This window comes from Triturus cristatus, chromosome 4_1, assembly GCF_964204655.1.
Source record: "Triturus cristatus chromosome 4_1, aTriCri1.1, whole genome shotgun sequence".
In the NCBI taxonomy this organism is placed as follows: Eukaryota; Metazoa; Chordata; class Amphibia; order Caudata; family Salamandridae; genus Triturus; species Triturus cristatus.
In genome coordinates, this window is record NC_140585.1 from 135160704 (window position 1) to 135175703 (window position 15000).

General features: G+C 39.8%; 8 non-coding genes across 8 annotated transcripts; all 8 read right to left on the bottom strand.

The window, feature by feature from the left end:
* Positions 1–165: 165 nt before the first annotated feature.
* On the bottom strand, positions 166–238 carry TRNAR-UCG (transfer RNA arginine (anticodon UCG)). Its single transcript has one exon. It is a non-coding gene; the product is annotated as a tRNA-Arg (tRNA).
* Positions 239–3341: 3103 nt separating this feature from the next.
* On the bottom strand, positions 3342–3414 carry TRNAR-UCG (transfer RNA arginine (anticodon UCG)). Its single transcript has one exon. It is a non-coding gene; the product is annotated as a tRNA-Arg (tRNA).
* Positions 3415–4930: 1516 nt separating this feature from the next.
* TRNAR-UCG (transfer RNA arginine (anticodon UCG)) lies at positions 4931–5003 on the bottom strand. The gene has a single exon. It is a non-coding gene; the product is annotated as a tRNA-Arg (tRNA).
* Positions 5004–6518: 1515 nt separating this feature from the next.
* Positions 6519–6591, bottom strand: TRNAR-UCG (transfer RNA arginine (anticodon UCG)). The gene has a single exon. It is a non-coding gene; the product is annotated as a tRNA-Arg (tRNA).
* Positions 6592–8106: 1515 nt separating this feature from the next.
* On the bottom strand, positions 8107–8179 carry TRNAR-UCG (transfer RNA arginine (anticodon UCG)). The gene has a single exon. It is a non-coding gene; the product is annotated as a tRNA-Arg (tRNA).
* A 647-nt stretch (positions 8180–8826) lies between these two features.
* Positions 8827–8899, bottom strand: TRNAR-CCU (transfer RNA arginine (anticodon CCU)). Its single transcript has one exon. It is a non-coding gene; the product is annotated as a tRNA-Arg (tRNA).
* A 795-nt stretch (positions 8900–9694) lies between these two features.
* Positions 9695–9767, bottom strand: TRNAR-UCG (transfer RNA arginine (anticodon UCG)). The gene has a single exon. It is a non-coding gene; the product is annotated as a tRNA-Arg (tRNA).
* A 1515-nt stretch (positions 9768–11282) lies between these two features.
* On the bottom strand, positions 11283–11355 carry TRNAR-UCG (transfer RNA arginine (anticodon UCG)). The gene has a single exon. It is a non-coding gene; the product is annotated as a tRNA-Arg (tRNA).
* Positions 11356–15000: the final 3645 nt, after the last annotated feature.

The window sequence follows — 15000 nt, forward strand, 5'->3', positions numbered from 1 at the left end:
CTAAAATGCACAAGTAGTTAGACTGAAGATGCAACCTGAATCAGTTTACAGTATGTACTCCACTTTATTAATGATTAGTACTGAGAAAGTGAGGACTACAAGAGTATTGGAAAAGACTTTTTCCACTCTGAATGTAAAGCAGATTGTGTGACCATTGGCCAAAAACGACCACGAAGGGACTCGAACCCTCAATCTTCTGATCCGAAGTCAGACGCCTTATCCATTAGGCCACGCGGTCATCCGTCCACTTGAGATGATTTTTATCATGTAGGTGGTATGCATGGATGGAGAACATATTATTGAAAGGTATTCAGGTTTACATCCCATAGTGTTCTTTCAGCTCTTTTCGCTGGAAGCACTTTTTTGGAATCTATATATTGAGAATTTTATGAGTACGATATGCTTTTGTTTTCCTTTTTCCATACAAACCTCTTTCCTCATGAGTTTAAAGCTCATTTGTATGCTCTACATAGCTCTGGACGTTTCCAGACGTGGAGTGAAACTGTTTTGAAAGTAGTACAAATTGCTCCTTCCTGCATATGCTAATTTTTCACACTCACATAGGTTGTATACGTTTTATGAATCCTGGCTTGACCTATTCAAGTAGCTGAAAGCCTGTCACCACCTCTAGAAACAAGATTCACACCAATCCAATTCATATAATTTTTTCCAAAGGAATATGTTCTGGCCGGTCGAAAATGCATCTCACAAAAATAGGCATTTAAAAATCTACTTTGCAGTTTCAGAACACTAACATGACTGTGAAGTGTACACAAGTAAAATGGGACCGTTTCAAAGTACCTAATCCCTCATAAACTTCTGAGAGGAAGCATGTAATAAATCTACCTAATTTTCTGGAAAAGAAAGAGGGAGGATTTTTGTTATCAACTCCGATGGGCCTTGAACCCACAATCCCTGGCTTAGGAGGCCAGTGCCTTATCCATTAGGCCACTGAGGCACAAATGCATAGCTCTTTTCGAGAGGCATTATTTAAATGTATTCTATGGTCAGACACCGGTGTGTGCACACAGGGCATTTCTCACTTCTCTCTATAAGTAAACTTCCCATTTTCATCCTCTTCCATCCCCGACTTTAACGCTCTCTTCTATGCTATAATGGAGACTTTGCAATTTTAGCAAGTGGAGAGAAATTGGAGAACCACTTTCGACTCCACACTTCTTCTTCACTTACTTCTTTCCTCAATATACTGGGCTTAGAAAATGGTATCAAGCCATCCTTATCATCAGTAGGACACGGAAAGAGGCACTAAGTCTCCTAACGAAGTTCAACCACACTCTGCAACTTAACCATTGCACTACAAATTAGGCAACGGGGGCATCAGCAAAGGCAGCCAATGTGCCGATCCTTTATACATTTTGTGTAGTACTTTTCTTACTCGGAGGCAAAATCAGCACTTTAACTGCCCAAATCATACAGATTTTACACATGTACCACTCTATGCACACATAGGCACACACCTTGCAGTTCTTCTACACACACTTAAGCTAAAAACCCATTCTGTCACGTCAAAATTCTGCAAACCTATTACATATTCAGTGCGTCGGCATAGAAGCACTTTTTAATGCCACTAAAATGCACAAGTAGTTAGACTGAAGATGCAACCTGAATGAGTTTACAGTATGTACTCCACTTTATTAATGATTAGTAATGAGAAAGTGAGGACTACAAGAGTATTGGAAAAGACTTTTTCCACTCTGAATGTAAAGCAGATTGTGTGACCATTGGCCAAAAACAACCACGAAGGGACTCGAACCCTCAATCTTCTGATCCAAAGTCAGACACCTTATCCATTAGGCCACGCGGTCATCCGTCCACCTGAGATGATTTTTATCATGTAGGTGGTATGCATGGATGGAGAACATATTATTGAAAGGTATTCAGGTTTACATCCCATAGTGTTCTTTCAGCTCTTTTCACTGGAAGCACTTTTTTGGAATCTATATATTGAGAATTTTATGAGTACGATATGCTTTTGTTTTCCTTTTTCCATACAAACCTCTTTCCTCATGAGTTTAAAGCTCATTTGTATTCTCTACATAGCTCTGGAAGTTTCCAGACATGGAGTGAAACTGTTTTGAAAGTAGGACAAATTGCTCCTTCCTGCATATGCTAATTTTTCACACTCACATAGGTTGTATACATTTTATGTATCCTGGCTTGACCTATTCAAGTAGCTGAAAGCCTGTCACCACCTCTAGAAACAAGATTCACACCAATCCAATTCAAATCATTTTTTCCAAAGGAATATGTTCTGGCCGGTCGAAAATGCATCTCACAAAAATAGGCATTTAAAAATATAATTTGCAGTTTCAGAACCCTAACATGACTGTGAAGTGTACACAAGTAAAACGGGACAGTTTCAAAGTACCTAATCCCTCATAAACTTCTGAGAAGAAGCATGTAATAAATCTACCTAATTTTCTGGAAAAGTAAGAGGCAGGATTTTTGTTATCACCTCAGATGGGACTTGAACCCACAATCCCTGGCTTAGGAGGCCAGTGCCTTATCCATTAGGCCACTGAGGAACACATGCATAGCTCTTTTCTAGAGGCATTATTTAAATGTATTCTATGGTCAGACACCGGTGTGTGCACACAGGGCATTTCTCACTTCTCTCTATAAGTAAACTTCCCATTTTCATCCTCTTCCATCCCCGACTTTAACGCTCTCTTCTATGCTATAATGGAGACTTTGCAATTTTAGCAAGTGGAGAGAAATTGGAGAACCACTTTCGACTCCACACTTCTTCTTCACTTACTTCTTTTCTCAATATACTGGGCTTAGAAAAGGGTATCAAGCCATCCTTATCATCAGTAGGACACGGAAAGAGGCACTAAGTCTCCTAACCAAGTTCAACCACACTCTGCAACTTAACCATTGCACTACAAAGTAGGCAACGGGGGCATCAGCAAAGGCAGCCAATGTGCCGATCCTTTATAGATTTTGTGTAGTACTTTTCTTACTCGGAGGCAAAATCAGCACTTTAACTGCCCAAATCATACAGATTTTACACATGTACCACTCTATGCACAAATAGGCACACACCTTGCAGTTCTTCTACACACACTTAAGCTAAAAACCCATTCTGTCACGTCAAAATTCTGCAAACCTATTACATATTCAGTGCGTCGGCATAGAAGCACTTTTTAATGCCACTAAAATGCACAAGTAGTTAGACTGAAGATGCAACCTGAATGAGTTTACAGTATGTACTCCACTTTATTAATGATTAGTAATGAGAAAGTGAGGACTACAAGAGTATTGGAAAATACTTTTTCCACTCTGAATGTAAAGCAGATTGTGTGACCATTGGCCAAAAACAACCACGAAGGGACTCGAACCCTCAATCTTCTGATCCGAAGTCAGACGCCTTAGCCATTAGGCCACGCGGTCATCCGTCCACCTGAGATGATTTTTATCATGTAGGTGGTATGCATGGATGGAGAACATATTATTGAAAGGTATTCAGGTTTACATCCCATAGTGTTCTTTCAGCTCTTTTCGCTGGAAGCACTTTTTTGGAATCTATATATTGAGAATTTTATGAGTACGATATGCTTTTGTTTTCCTTTTTCCATACAAACCTCTTTCCTCATGAGTTTAAAGCTCATTTGTATGCTCTACATAGCTCTGGACGTTTCCAGACGTGGAGTGAAACTGTTTTGAAAGTAGTACAAATTGCTCCTTCCTGCATATGCTAATTTTTCACACTCACATAGGTTGTATAAGTTTTATGAATCCTGGCTTGACCTATTGAAGTAGCTGAAAGCCTGTCACCACCTCTAGAAACAAGATTCACACCAATCCAATTCATATAATTTTTTCCAAAGGAATATGTTCTGGCCGGTCGAAAATGCATCTCACAAAAATAGGCATTTAAAAATCTACTTTGCAGTTTCAGAACACTAACATGACTGTGAAGTGTACACAAGTAAAATGGGACCGTTTCAAAGTACCTAATCCCTCATAAACTTCTGAGAGGAAGCATGAAATAAATCTACCTAATTTTCTGGAAAAGAAAGAGGGAGAATTTTTGTTATCACCTCCGATGGGACTTGAACCCACAATCCCTGGCTTAGGAGGCCAGTGCCTTATCCATTAGGCCACTGAGGCGCACATGCATAGCTCTTTTCTAGAGGGATTATTTAAATGTATTCTATGGTCAGACACCGGTGTGTGCACACAGGGCATTTCTCACTTCTCTCTATAAGTAAACTTCCCATTTTCATCCTCTTCCATTCCCGACTTTAACGCTCTCTTCTATGCTATAATGGAGACTTTGCAATTTTAGCAAGTGGAGAGAAATTGGAGAACCACTTTCGACTCCACACTTCTTCTTCACTTACTTCTTTTCTCAATATACTGGGCTTAGAAAATGGTATCAAGCCATCCTTATCATCAGTAGGACACGGAAAGAGGCACTAAGTCTCCTAACCAAGTTCAACCACACTCTGCAACTTAACCATTGCACTACAAATTAGGCAAAGGGGCATCAGCAAAGGCAGCCAATGTGCCGATCCTTTATATATTTTGTGTAGTACTTTTCTTACTCGGAGGCAAAATCAGCACTTTAACTGCCCAAATCATACAGATTTTACACATGTAGCACTCTATGCACACATAGGCACACACCTTGCAGTTCTTCTACACACACTTAAGCTAAAAACCCATTCTGTCACGTCAAAATTCTGCAAACCTATTACATATTCAGTGCGTCGGCATAGAAGCACTTTTTAATGCCACTAAAATGCACAAGAAGTTAGACTGAAGATGCAACCTGAATGAGTTTACAGTATGTACTCCACTTTATTAATGATTAGTAATGAGAAAGTGAGGACTACAAGAGTATTGGAAAATACTTTTTCCACTCTGAATGTAAAGCAGATTGTGTGACCAATTTACCCAAAAACGACCACGAAGGGACTCGAACCCTCAATCTTCTGATCCGAAGTCAGACGCCTTATCCATTAGGCCACGCGGTCATCCGTCCACCTGAGAGGATTTTTATCATGTAGGTGGTATGCATGGATGGAGAACATATTATTGAAAGGTATTCAGGTTTACATCCCATAGTGTTCTTTCAGCTCTTTTCGCTGGAAGCACTTTTTTGGAATCTATATATTGAGAATTTTATGAGTACGATATGCTTTTGTTTTCCTTTTTCCATACAAACCTCTTTCCACATGAGTTTAAAGCTCATTTGTATTCTCTACATAGCTCTGGAAGTTTCCAGACGTGGAGTGAAACTGTTTTGAAAGTAGGACAAATTGCTCCTTCCTGCATATGCTAATTTTTCACACTCACATAGGTTGTATACGTTTTATGTATCCTGGCTTGACCTATTCAAGTAGCTGAAAGCCTGTCACCACCTCTAGAAACAAGATTCACACCAATCCAATTCATATAATTTTTTCCAAAGGAATATGTTCTGGCCGGTCGAAAATGCATCTCACAAAAATAGGCATTTAAAAATCTACTTTGCAGTTTCAGAACACTAACATGACTGTGAAGTGTACACAAGTAAAATGGGATCGTTTCAAAGTACCTAATCCCTCATAAACTTCTGAGAGGAAGCATGTAATAAATCTACCTAATTTTCTGGAAAAGAAAGAGGGAGGATTTTTGTTATCACCTCCGATGGGACTTGAACCCACAATCCCTGGCTTAGGAGGCCAGTGCCTTAGCCATTAGGCCACTGAGGCACACATGCATAGCTCTTTTCTAGAGGCATTATTTAAATGTATTCTATGGTCAGACACCGGTGTGTGCACACAGGGCATTTCTCACTTCTCTCTATAAGTAAACTTCCCATTTTCATCCTCTTCCATTCCCGAATTTAACGCTCTCTTCTATGCTATAATGGAGACTTTGCAATTTTAGCAAGTGGAGAGAAATTGGAGAACCACTTTCGACTCCACACTTCTTCTTCACTTACTTCTTTTCTCAATATACTGGGCTTAGAAAATGGTATCAAGCCATCCTTATCATCAGATGGACACGGAAAGAGGCACTAAGTCTCCTAACCAAGTTCAACCACACTCTGCAACTTAACCATTGCACTACAAATTAGGCAACGGGGGCATCAGCAAAGGCAGCCAATGTGCCGATCCTTTATAGATTTTGTGTAGTACTTTTCTTACTCGGAGGCAAAATCAGCACTTTAACTGCCCAAATCATACAGATTTTACACATGTACCACTCTATGCACACATAGGCACACACCTTGCAGTTCTTCTACACACACTTAAGCTAAAAACCCATTCTGTCACGTCAAAATTCTGCAAACCTATTACATATTCAGTGCGTCGGCATAGAAGCACTTTTTAATGCCACTAAAATGCACAAGTAGTTAGACTGAAGATGCAACCTGAATGAGTTTACAGTATGTACTCCACTTTATTAATGATTAGTAATGAGAAAGTGAGGACTACAAGAGTATTGGAAAAGACTTTTTCCACTCTGAATGTAAAGCAGATTGTGTGACCATTGGCCAAAAACAACCACGAAGGGACTCGAACCCTCAATCTTCTGATCCGAAGTCAGACGCCTTAGCCATTAGGCCACGCGGTCATCCGTCCACCTGAGATGATTTTTATCATGTAGGTGGTATGCATGGATGGAGAACATATTATTGAAAGGTATTCAGGTTTACATCCCATAGTGTTCTTTCAGCTCTTTTCGCTGGAAGCACTTTTTTGGAATCTATATATTGAGAATTTTATGAGTACGATATGCTTTTGTTTTCCTTTTTCCATACAAACCTCTTTCCTCATGAGTTTAAAGCTCATTTGTATGCTCTACATAGCTCTGGACGTTTCCAGACGTGGAGTGAAACTGTTTTGAAAGTAGTACAAATTGCTCCTTCCTGCATATGCTAATTTTTCACACTCACATAGGTTGTATAAGTTTTATGAATCCTGGCTTGACCTATTCAAGTAGCTGAAAGCCTGTCACCACCTCTAGAAACAAGATTCACACCAATCCAATTCATATCATTTTTTCCAAAGGAATATGTTCTGGCCGGTCGAAAATGCATCTCACAAAAATAGGCATTTAAGAATCTACTTTGCAGTTTCAGAACACTAACATGACTGTGAAGTGTACACAAGTAAAATGGGACCGTTTCAAAGTACCTAATCCCTCAAAAACTTCTGAGAGGAAGCATGTAATAAATCTACCTAATTTTCTGGAAAAGGAAGAGGGAGGATTTTTGTTATCACCTCAGATGGGACTCGAACCCACAATCCCTGGCTTAGGAGGCCAGTGACTTATCCATTAGGCCACTGAGGCACACATGCATAGCTCTTTCCTAGAGGCATTATTTAAATGTTTTCTATGGTCAGACACCGGTGTGTGCACACAGGGCATTTCTCACTTCTCTCTATAAGTAAACTTCCCATTTTCATCCTCTTCCATCCCCGACTTTAACGCTCTCTTCTATGCTATAATGGAGACTTTGCAATTTTAGCAAGTGGAGAGAAATTGGAGAACCACTTTCGACTCCACACTTCTTCTTCACTTACTTCTTTTCTCAATATACTGGGCTTAGAAAATGGTATCAAGCCATCCTTATCATCAGTAGGACACGGAAAGAGGCACTAAGTCTCCTAACCAAGTTCAACCACACTCTGCAACTTAACCATTGCACTACAAATTAGGCAACGGGGGCATCAGCAAAGGCAGCCAATGTGCCGATCCTTTAAACATTTTGTGTAGTACTTTTCTTACTCGGAGGCAAAATCAGCACTTTAACTGCCCAAATCATACAGATTTTACACATGTAGCACTCTATGCACACAAAGGCACACACTGCGCAGTTCTTCTACACACACTTAAGCTAAAAACCCATTCTGTCACGTCAAAATTCTGCAAACCTATTACATATTCAGTGCGTCGGCATAGAAGCACTTTTTAATGCCACTAAAATGCACAAGTAGTTAGACTGAAGATGCAACCTGAATGAGTTTACAGTATGTCCTCCACTTTATTAATGATTAGTAATGAGAAAGTGAGGACTACAAGAGTATCGGAAAAGACTTTTTCCACTCTGAATGTAAAGCAGATTGTGTGACCATTGGCCAAAAACGACCACAAAGGGACTCGAACCCTCAATCTTCTGATCCGAAGTCAGACGCCTTATCCATTAGGCCACGCGGTCATCCGTCCACCTGAGATGATTTTTATCATGTAGGTGGTATGCATGGATGGAGAACATATTATTGAAAGGTATTCAGGTTTACATCCCATAGTGTTCTTTCAGCTCTTTTCGCTGGAAGCACTTTTTTGGAATCTATATATTGAGAATTTTATGAGTACGATATGCTTTTGTTTTCCTTTTTCCATACAAACCTCTTTCCTCATGAGTTTAAAGCTCATTTGTATGCTCTACATAGCTCTGGACGTTTCCAGACGTGGAGTGAAACTGTTTTGAAAGTAGTACAAATTGCTCTCTCCTGCATATGCTAATTTTTCACACTCACATAGGTTGTATAAGTTTTATGAATCCTGGCTTGACCTATTCAAGTAGCTGAAAGCCTGTCACCACCTCTAGAAACAAGATTCACACCAATCCAATTCATATCATTTTTTCCAAAGGAATATGTTCTGGCCGGTCGAAAATGCATCTCACAAAAATAGGCATTTAAAAATCTACTTTGCAGTTTCAGAACACTAACATGACTGTGAAGTGTACACAAGTAAAATGGGACCGTTTCAAAGTACCTAATCCCTCATAAACTACTGAGAGGAAGCATGTAATAAATCTTCCTAATTTTCTGGAAAAGAAAGAGGGAGGATTTTTGTTATCACCTCAGATGGGACTTGAACCCACAATCCCTGGCTTAGGAGGCCAGTGCCTTATCCATTAGGCCACTGAGGCACACATGCATAGCTCTTTTCTAGAGGCATCATTTAAATGTATTCTATGGTCAGACACCGGTGTGTGCACACAGGGCATTTCTCACTTCTCTCTATAAGTAAACTTCCCATTTTCATACTCTTCCATCCCCGACTTTAACGCTCTCTTCTATGCTATAATGGAGACTTTGCAATTTTAGCAAGTGGAGAGAAATTGGAGAACCACTTTCGACTCCACACTTCTTCTTCACTTACTTCTTTTCTCAATATACTGGGCTTAGAAAATGGTATCAAGCTATCCTTATCATCAGTAGGACACGGAAAGAGGCACTAAGTCTCCTAACCAAGTTCAACCACACTCTGCAACTTAACCATTGCACTACAAAGTAGGCAACGGGGGCATCAGCAAAGGCAGCCAATGTGCCGATCCTTTATAGATTTTGTGTAGTACTTTTCTTACTCGGAGGCAAAATCAGCACTTTAACTGCCCAAATCATACAGATTTTACACATGTACCACTCTATGCACACATAGGCACACACCTTGCAGTTCTTCTACACACACTTAAGCTAAAAACCCATTCTGTCACGTCAAAATTCTGCAAACCTATTACATATTCAGTGCGTCGGCATAGAAGCACTTTTTAATGCCACTAAAATGCACAAGTAGTTAGACTGAAGATGCAACCTGAATGAGTTTACAGTATGTACTCCACTTTATTAATGATTAGTACTGAGAAAGTGAGGACTACAAGAGTATTGGAAAATACTTTTTCCACTCTGAATGTAAAGCAGATTGTGTGACCATTGGCCAAAAACGACCACGAAGGGACTCGAACCCTCAATTTTCTGATCCGAAGTCAGACGCCTTATCCATTAGGCCACGCGGTCATCCGTCCACCTGAGATGATTTTTATCATGTAGGTGGTATGCATGGATGGAGAACATATTATTGAAAGGTATTCAGGTTTACATCCCATAGTGTTCTTTCAGCTCTTTTCGCTGGAAGCACTTTTTTGGAATCTATATATTGAGAATTTTATGAGTACGATATGCTTTTGTTTTCCTTTTTCCATACAAACCTCTTTCTACATGAGTTTAAAGCTCATTTGTATGCTCTACATAGCTCTGGACGTTTCCAGACGTGGAGTGAAACTGTTTTGAAAGTAGTACAAATTGCTCCTTCCTGCATATGCTAATTTTTCACACTCACATAGGTTGTATAAGTTTTATGAATCCTGGCTTGACCTATTCAAGTAGCTGAAAGCCTGTCACCACCTCTAGAAACAAGATTCACACCAATCCAATTCAAATCATTTTTTCCAAAGGAATATGTTCTGGCCGGTCGAAAATGCATCTCACAAAAATAGGCATTTAAAAATCTACTTTGCAGTTTCAGAACACTAACATGACTGTGAAGTTTACACAAGTAAAACGGGACATTTTCAAAGTACCTAATCCCTCATAAACTTCTGAGAGGAAGCATGTAATAAATCTACCTATTTTTCTGGAAAAGAAAGAGGGAGGATTTTTGTTATCACCTCCGATGGGACTTGAACCCACAATCCCTGGCTTAGGAGGCCAGTGCCTTATCCATTAGGCCACTGAGGCACACATGCATAGCTCTTTTCTAGAGGCATTATTTAAATGTATTCTATGGTCAGACACCGGTGTGTGCACACAGGGCATTTCTCAATTCTCTCTATAAGTAAACTTCCCATTTTCATCCTCTTCCATCCCCGACTTTAACGCTCTCTTCTATGCTATAATGGAGACTTTGCAATTTTAGCAAGTGGAGAGAAATTGGAGAACCACTTTCGACTCCACACTTCTTCTTCACTTACTTCTTTTCTCAATATACTGGGCTTAGAAAATGGTATCAAGCCATCCTTATCATCAGTAGGACACGGAAAGAGGCACTAAGTCTCTTAACCAAGTTCAACCACACTCTGCAACTTAACCATTGCACTACAAATTAGGCAACGGGGGCATCAGCAAAGGCAGCCAATGTGCCGATCCTTTATACATTTTGTGTAGTACTTTTCTTACTCGGAGGCAAAATCAGCACTTTAACTGCCCAAATCATACAGATTTTACACATGTAGCACTCTATGCACAGATAGGCACACACTGCGCAGTTCTTCTACACACACTTAAGCTAAAAACCCATTCTGTCACGTCAAAATTCTGCAAACCTATTACATATTCAGTGCGTCGGCATAGAAGCACTTTTTAATGCCACTAAAATGCACAAGTAGTTAGACTGAAGATGCAACCTGAATGAGTTTACAGTATGTACTCCACTTTATTAATGATTAGTAATGAGAAAGTGAGGACTACAAGAGTATTGGAAAAGACTTTTTCCACTCTGAATGTAAAGCAGATTGTGTGACCATTGGCCAAAAACGACCACGAAGGGACTCGAACCCTCAATCTTCTGATCCGAAGTCAGACACCTTATCCATTAGGCCACGCGGTCATCCGTCCACCTGAGATGATTTTTATCATGTAGGTGGTATGCATGGATGGAGAACATATTATTGAAAGGTATTCAGGTTTACATCCCATAGTGTTCTTTCAGCTCTTTTCGCTGGAAGCACTTTTTTGGAATCTATATATTGAGAATTTTATGAGTACGATATGCTTTTGTTTTCCTTTTTCCATACAAACCTCTTTCCTCATGAGTTTAAAGCTCATTTGTATGCTCTACATAGCTCTGGACGTTTCCAGACGTGGAGTGAAACTGTTTTGAAAGTAGTACAAATTGCTCCTTCCTGCATATGCTAATTTTTCACACTCACATAGGTTGTATAAGTTTTATGAATCCTGGCTTGACCTATTCAAGTAGCTGAAAGCCTGTCACCACCTCTAGAAACAAGATTCACACCAATCCAATTCATATCATTTTTTCCAAAGGAATATGTTCTGGCCGGTCGAAAATGCATCTCACAAAAATAGGCATTTAAAAATCTACTTTGCAGTTTCAGAACACTAACATGACTGTGAAGTGTACACAAGTAAAATGGGACCGTTTCAAAGTACCTAATCCCTCATAAACTTCTGAGAGGAAGCATGTAATAAATCTACCTAATTTTCCGGAAAAGAAAAAGGGAGGATTTTTGTTATCACCTCAGATGGGACTCAAACCCACAATCCCTGGCTTAGGAGGCCTGTGCCTTATCCTTTAGGCCACTGAGGCACACATGCATAGCTCTTTTCTAGAGACATTATTCAAATGTATTCTATGGTCAGACACCGGTGTGTGCACACAGGGCATTTCTCACTTCTCTCTATAAGTAAACTTCCCATTTTCATCCTCTTCCATCCCCGACTTTAACGCTCTCTTCTATGCTATAATGGAGACTTTGCAATTTTAGCAAGTGGAGAGAAATTGGAGAACCACTTTCGACTCCACACTTCTTCTTCACTTACTTCTTTTCTCAATATACTGGGCTTAGAAAATGGTATCAAGCCATCCTTATCATCAGCAGAACACGGAAAGAGGCACCGAGTCTCCTAACCAAGTTCAACCACACTCTGCAACTTAACCATTGCACTACAAATTAGGCAACGGGGGCATCAGCAAAGGCAGCCAATGTGCCGATCCTTTATACATTTTTTGTAGTACTTTTATTACTCGGAGGCAAATTCAGCACTTTAACTGCCCAAATCATACAGACTTTACACATGTAGCACTCTATGCACACATAGGCACACACCTTGCAGTTCTTCTACACACACTTAAGCTAAAAACCCATTCTGTCACGCCAAAATTCTGCAAACCTATTACATATTCAGTGCGTCGGCATAGAAGCACTTTTTAATGCCACTAAAATGCACAAGTAGTTAGACTGAAGATGCAACCTGAATGAGTTTACAGTATGTACTCCACTTTATTAATGATTAGTAATGAGAAAGTGAGGACTACAAGAGTATTGGAAAAGACTTTTTCCACTCTGAATGTAAAGCAGATTGTGTGACCATTGGCCAAAAACGGCCACGAAGGGACTCGAACCCTCAATCTTCTGATCCGAAGTCAGACGCCTTATCCATTAGGCCACGCAGTTATCCGTCCACCTGAGATGATTTTTATCATGTAGGTGGTATGCATGGATGGAGAACATATTATTGAAAGGTATTCAGGTTTACATCCCATAGTGTTCTTTCAGCTCTTTTCGCTGGAAGCACTTTTTTGGAATCTATACATTGAGTATTTTATGAGCACGATATGCTTTTGTTTTCCTTTTTGCATACAAACCTCTTTCCTCATGAGTTTAAAGCTCATTTGTATTCTCTACATAGCTCTGGAAGTTTCCAGATGTGGAGTGAAACTGTTTTGAAAGTAGGACAAATTGCTCCTTCCTGCATATGCTAATTTTTCACACTCACATAGGTTGTATACGTGTTATGAATCCTGGCTTGACCTATTCAAGTAGCTGAAAGCCTGTCACCACCTCTAGAAACAAGATTCACACCAATCCAATTCAAATCATTTTTTCCAAAGGAATATGTTCTGGCCGGTCGAAAATGCATCTCACAAAAATAGGCATTTAAAAATATACTTTGCAGTTTCAGAACACTAACATGACTGTGAAGTGTACACAAGTAAAATGGGACCGTTTCAAAGTAACTAATCCCTCATAAACTTCTGAGAGGAAGCATGTAATAAATCTACCTAATTTTCTGGAAAAGATAGAGGGAGCATTTTTGTTATCACCTCAGATGGGACTCAAACCCACACTCCCTGGCTTAGGAGGCCAATGTCTTATCCATTAGGCCACTGAGGAACACATGCATAGCTCTTTTCTAGAGACATTATTTAAATGTATTCTATGGTCAGACACCGGTGTGTGCACACAGGGCATTTCTCACTTCTCTCTATAAGTAAACTTCCCATTTTCATCCTCTTCCATCCCCGACTTTAACGCTCTCTTCTATGCTATAATGGAGACTTTGCAATTTTAGCAAGTGGAGAGAAATTGGAGAACCACTTTCGACTCCACACTTCTTCTTCACTTACTTCTTTTCTCAATATACTGGGCTTAGAAAATGGTATCAAGCCATCCTTATCATCAGCAGGACACGGAAAGAGGCACCAAGTCTCCTAACCAAGTTCAACCACACTCTGCAACTTAACCATTGCACTACAAATTAGGCAACGGGGGCATCAGCAAAGGCAGCCAATGTGCCGATCCTTTATACATTTTTTGTAGTACTTTTCTTACTCGGAGGCAAAATCAGCACTTTAACTGCCCAAATCATACAGACTTTACACATGTACCACTCTATGCACACATAGGCACACACCTTGCAGTTCTTCTACACACACTTAAGCTAAAAACCCATTCTGTCACGTCAAAATTCTGCAAACCTATTACATATTCAGTGCGTCGGCATAGAAGCACTTTTTAATGCCACTAAAATGCACAAGTAGTTAGACTGAAGATGCAACCTGAATGAGTTTACAGTATGTACTCCACTTTATTAATGATTAGTAATGAGAAAGTGAGGACTACAAGAGTATTGGAAAAGACTTTTTCCACTCTGAATGTAAAGCAGATTGTGTGACCATTGGCCAAAAACGACCACAAAGGGACTCGAACCCTCAATCTTCTGATCCGAAGTCAGACGCCTTATACATTAGGCCACGAGGTCATCCGTTCACCTGAGATGATTTTTATCATGTAGGTGGTATGCATGGATGGAGAACATATTATTAAAAAGGTATTCAGGTTTACATCCCATAGTGTTCTTTCAGCTCTTTTCTCTGGAAGCACTTTTTTGGAATCTATATATTGAGTATTTTATGAGTACGATATGCTTTTGTTTTCCTTTTTGCATACAAACCTCTTTCCTCATGCGTTTAAAGCTCATTTGTATTCTCTACATAGCTCTGGAAGTTTCCAGACATGGAGTGAAACTGTTTTGAAAGTAGGACAAATTGCTCCTTCCTGCATATGCTAATTTTTCACACTCACATAGGTTGTATACGTTTTATGAATCCTGGCTTGACCTATTCAAGTAGCTGAAAGCCTGTCACCACCTCTAGAAACAAGATTCACACCAATCCAATTCAAATCATTTTTTCCAAAGGAATATGTTCTGGCCGGTCGAAAATGCATCT